At 43.8% G+C, this 5,236-nt stretch overlaps 1 long non-coding RNA gene across 8 annotated transcripts; it reads left to right on the forward strand.

Annotated features, from left to right (window-relative positions):
* The first annotated feature begins 643 nt into the window (after positions 1 to 643).
* On the forward strand, positions 644 to 4,033 carry LOC119316833. Of its 8 annotated transcripts, none has more exons than XR_005153340.1 (5): positions 644 to 1,030; positions 1,108 to 1,387; positions 1,707 to 1,789; positions 3,282 to 3,383; positions 3,486 to 4,033. It is a non-coding gene; the product is annotated as an uncharacterized LOC119316833 (long non-coding RNA). The 8 variants fall into 8 exon arrangements; XR_005153338.1 differs by having other exon boundaries at positions 1,108 to 1,199; positions 1,285 to 1,387; positions 1,707 to 3,383; XR_005153341.1 differs by having other exon boundaries at positions 1,108 to 2,171.
* Positions 4,034 to 5,236: the final 1,203 nt, after the last annotated feature.

The raw sequence follows: 5,236 nt of genomic DNA on the forward strand, positions 1-5,236 counted from the left end.
TAGTTCTCTCTCGATTTACAGCATTCTCGTTCGTCCGATCCTGGTCAAACAGGTTTTTTTTCTCGTTGCTTGCCGTTGGATCTTGGCTGTGAATCAACATTTATCATTTTCACCGTGCGGTTGTTTTTGAGCGGGCAATGACCCGTGGGCTCGGGCGGGATCTAATTGGCTGGGTAGCTGTTTTTTAGGTGCACGCGCAGCCTCTCCTGCCGTGTCACGTGTGAGTTGTGGGCGCTGCGCGATTTCTCTTCCCGCTCGCTCCTCTGGGTGCATGCGGAAAAAGGTTGAGCCAACGCGTCCACACCCGTGTCTTCCTACCACACAATGATTGGTGGGCCAGATTGCTGCTGGTCCTACATGTCAGCTGGTAGGATGTGTGCAATCCATGTCACTTTGATTATGCTGGGTTGGATAGAGTAGTTGGCTGACTACTGCGCGCGTCGTGCCGAGGCTGACCTTCACGCAGTACCGGGTCCACTTACACGTCTTTTTTCTGGGTCGTCCGGTGCCCTCGCCTTTTTTGCCGGGTTGTTCGGCGCCTTTTGTTTAGTTTTTGAGAAGGCCACTGATGCTGGGACCGTGTCAAGGGCGGGGCCGGTGTCAGTTGCGCTGGGTTCGCTCGCTGCTGGGTTCGTGTGGCCGATCCACGGCTGGCAACTGGACGTGCGAGGCGTGCGCCCTGCAATGGTGGCAAACCCTTCCCCAATCACCACAGCTGCCGGACGCCTCCCTCCTTCCTCCTCGTCTCCAGAGCCGCCGCACCTCTTCTTCCTCCTCGCCCGCACCCCTGCCGCGGCGCGCATCCCTCCCATCGTCGAGCCCCACCTCCCCTTCCCATTTCTCCTCCTCCCAGAACCATCTCCCGTCGCTTAGGCTTCATGGCGGCGGCCGGCTCGAGCGAGCCTGGCGCGGCAGGCGGAAGCAGCGGGGAGCGGCGGATGCGGGTGGGAGAGTGCCGGACGGCGCCGTCATTGTCACCCCGCTAAGCCGCATCGAAGAAGGACCAGTACCTCACCCCTCACCTCCCCACGTGAGTTCCTCTTGCCTAAATCAGCTCCGCTTTTCATGTACTTTCATTCTTGTTTCACATGTTGGTTTGGTTGGTAGGAGACGTTGAGCCGCCGACTGCAGTAGCCAGGGTTGTCGTTGGTGATGTCTGTAGGTATTTTCGTCCTCGCCAGTTACAGTACAATTCCTAGGTTTGGTCAATGTCTCTGGAGCTATGGTATTATCCTTTGATTTCTCCTATATTTCCCTTCCTGATTTTGTTTGATGATTTGCTAGCTTATGGGATTGGATCTTCATTTTCCAAGATTCTTAGCTGATAATTATATTGTGCGGGAAAATCTCTATAGAATGATGTTGTGCACATCCAAATCCAAGCAATGTAAGTGACCTTAGCATTTCACTTGTGGGCTGCTACATTTCATACAGTTTCTGAATTCAACTACCGTTCATGTGTAGTTGGATACTCCATACGGCAAAGTTGATGCTTTGTACATCACTTTTTTACCTGTTTATTAATGTTTCTTCATGTTTGTCACTTGGCAGTGATCTGGGTTTCCATGTATTTGATAGATGCATTCCTTATCTTTATGTGTTCCGTCTATGTATATATGTTTCTGCCCATAAATGTATTTATGAGCTGGCTTCATTTTCCTTCCTTCCTGCTTTACTGACCATTTGTTTCCCTTCCTATTTTGCAGGCTGTTCCATCTTACTGATCTCGTGCAGAATCTCCGTTTAGCTCATTGCTACATCTCCATTCTGCTCGTCGGGCCTCGTCAAGGTTTGCTGCCATGATCTCTGCTTGTCTTGCTGCTCTACTTTCTATATGTGCTTTCATGTTCTATAGCCTCCTGATTGCTTATATCCTATCAGTAGCACCATGCCTCCCTGTCACCCTATTCATTTTTTTCATCGAAAGCTTTCTTAATAGGAAGGCATATAATGCTCAGTAAATACAACCTTAAGTTGGTGACAACTTGATATATGTGGTTCTCCTGTTACAGTGCTTCGATCAGTTAATACCCCCTCTGTTTGAAGGTTATGTGCAGTGTGTCCGTGCCATTAAAGAATTTAATATTTCTTTGAACTTCTGGCCTAGAGATTTATTTCATTTGGTCAAACTGGTTCTGAACTTCTGATCATAGCAGGCTACTACATAGAAGGTATGGCATAATTTTGTTGACAGAGCTTCTTCAAAATATCGGTCCTCATGTAATCTAACCATTACACTCCAATAAGGAAGGATCTCTTTCATTATTGGATCTAAAGTGTTTGCTTTGATCAGTTAATACTCCCTCTGTTCATAAATATAAGACGTTTTAGAGACAAGCTGCATATTTAATGAAGCATCCATTTGCTGTAGAAAGCATGTTTTATGGTCCTATACCAGGCAAGGTGTTCAGATGGCATAAATATATCATCGTGTCTAGGTTATTATCAATTTAAATAAATATCCATTTGTTGTTCCCCAGTTTAAGTAAAATTTTGTATTTGCAAAGCACAAGTTCTGTTCTGGCTATTATTTTATTGCCAGCCAACCTATATCTTCAACCTTCTCTTGCATAGGGCAGGCAATGGTTCTTGGTTGCTTTCAAAATAATCAACACCTCTTTAGGAGTACGGACAATATTGCCAATGTATATAGTCCGTGCTTTTGTCTTTAGTAATTTCACATCATTATCTTGTTTAAGCATCTAGATTATATATCTTCAGTAACCTATTTAACAATGCTTTTCAGCTTTTTTCCATGTTGTAACATACTTCCTGTGTTGTGTAATAATCTACTGATGGCCAGTTATAGCTTCGTTTTACTAGGATATTGCATATGATGTTCTTTATTCTCAGCAAAGCAAACATCTCATATGTTTCTCATACTATTCTCTACAAAAAACTAGGCGTTTTGCTAAAGCTAGAGTCATGATGGCGTTAGTAACCTTGGTGATGCTTCTTGTATGGCAAACGAACTTGTATTTGATTATCCTATGGGTTATTTATCCGGATGTTGCATATTGGAGTATTGTGGAGCTAATAATATTTGAATCTGAGCTAGCCTACTATTTCAATTTGAGTTCAAAAATTACAAATCTCAGTGTTTGTTTTCAGTTATCAATCTTCTTCCCTTCTCCTTTTTTGGGTCACTTTTGATAGCTTCTTTCATTCTATACATATTAGTTGCCGCCTAAGGCCTTGGCACTTTTCAAGACAAGGCCTCAATTTACTGGAAAATGCAGTCTTCATTTACTGAGTTATATTTTTGTCTTGCTTTCTTCCAGGTCCCTCATACAGTGGTTCAGAAAAAAGACTATCCAATGGACATGATGCATGAGGAGCAGCAAGGTCATGATCCATGAAGCCCTATGTTCTTTTTCTCACTGGTGAGTTTACTTTTTTATGGTTGGATGCCAAGTAGCCAAGCAGATGCTTTTTCATAGATTAGTTGCTTAGTTTCATATGTTGAACTGCGTTGTCGAGTGCAGTGTGCAGGCTCTTTCTAGAATGCTTAGCAGGCGATCAACGCGACACATGTGGAGGCTGTGAGATTTGTGAATGACATATGTCTTGTCATACTTATGAGCAGGAGCACATGCCACATTATTCTTATGCCACTCTGAGCAGCCGAGCTGTTGACTGCTGCTTGAACCCTGTTTGAGTTCCTCTATGAAAGGATAAAGAGGGGGCATGCTGTTGTGGTTGTTGCTAAAGGCGTTAGTCAGGAGTTGATTATTCGGACTGATGACCAGAACTAAGAGCAGGATGAATATGTCAACATGTTGTTCCTTGACGCTGGCCTTCTTCTATAAAGTTTACATGCAGCTCTCCTCCATGATTGGAAAAAAACCAATTTAAACGTTTGTTTCTTCGATGGTTACTCGTTTCTCTTACTGTTGTATCAAAACAAATGTATTTTCCTTGATGGCCGCCTGGGCTCATTTTCTAGGAGAATGAGATGTGGACAAACTATGAAATGTTTGGTTCCCTTCGAACAATTTATTAGCTAACTAACTTTGGTTGCTACTGCACATGATATAGTTGTACTCTGTTGTTGCCATCTTGCCTTTTATGTGAGCTTAAACACACAATCAATTAAACTTGTGCTAAGTTCTTACTGTATGTATTTGCTCAAACACAGTTATTGAAACAATGCAAATATTTTAACGAGTACATGGTTTTAAATGGGACTCTCTGCTATTTGGTGCAATGAGTCATGTTATACAAATATTTTTTTGGCGCAACGGGCTATGCATATTTTTTTTTCCAAACTTGGATTTCGCAATGTGATAAACATACTTTCAATATAGTATGGTTGAATACATGGGCTTTCTACTACTAATATCGAATATGTCCTTGAAAAATGAAACTATTTTCATCGACAACATGACTTTAGCGGGTCTCTGTGCCATTTGGTGCAACGGGTCAACTAGTGATGTAAAAAGAACAGAGACCCCGCTTTATTCGAGGCTCCGGTTTATTATATAATATGTACATTGCCATAAATATGTACATATGAAGAAGCCTGTGGCTTAAGTATAGTAAGGCCGAAGAAGAGCTATATTCCATGGCCGCTTGGTCTCCTCCTTCGATTTACGTGAGTCTTTGTGCTCTCGAACATCAATGAGGTAGTATGACCCGTTGTGCAGATTCTTGCTGACCACAAAAGGTCCTTCTCAAGGTGGGGATAACTTTTGCATATCGGTCTGATCCTGGATGAGCTGAAGCACCAGATTGCCTTCTTGAAAAGTTCTGGTCTTAACCCGGCGCCTGTGATAACGTCGAAGATCTTGTTGGTAAATCGCCGAACGTGCTGCTGCAAGATCATGCTCCTCATCTAACAGGTCCAGAGAATCCTGACGTGCCTTCTCATTATCCGCTTCAACACAAGCCGTCACACGGGGCGAGTCGTGACGGATGTCACTAGGAAGAACCGCCTCCCCTCCATAAACCATGAAGAAAGGTGTGTAACCCGTAGATGTGTTAGGTGTGGTGTTGATGCTCCATAACACAGAAGGTAATTCCTCCACCCAACAACCCGGTGTCCGCTTCAAAAGAACCATAAGCCGGGGTTTAATACCTCGCACAATTTCTTGATCTGCCCTCTCCGCTTGTCCATTGGATTGGGGGTGAGCCACCGATGCTATATCAAGTCGGATGTGCTCACGTTGGCAAAATTCCTCCATCTCTCCCTTTGACAGATTAGTACCATCATCAGTTATAATACTGTGTGGAAAGC

Source organism: Triticum dicoccoides, chromosome 6A (assembly GCF_002162155.2).
Source record: "Triticum dicoccoides isolate Atlit2015 ecotype Zavitan chromosome 6A, WEW_v2.0, whole genome shotgun sequence".
In the NCBI taxonomy this organism is placed as follows: Eukaryota; Viridiplantae; Streptophyta; class Magnoliopsida; order Poales; family Poaceae; genus Triticum; species Triticum dicoccoides.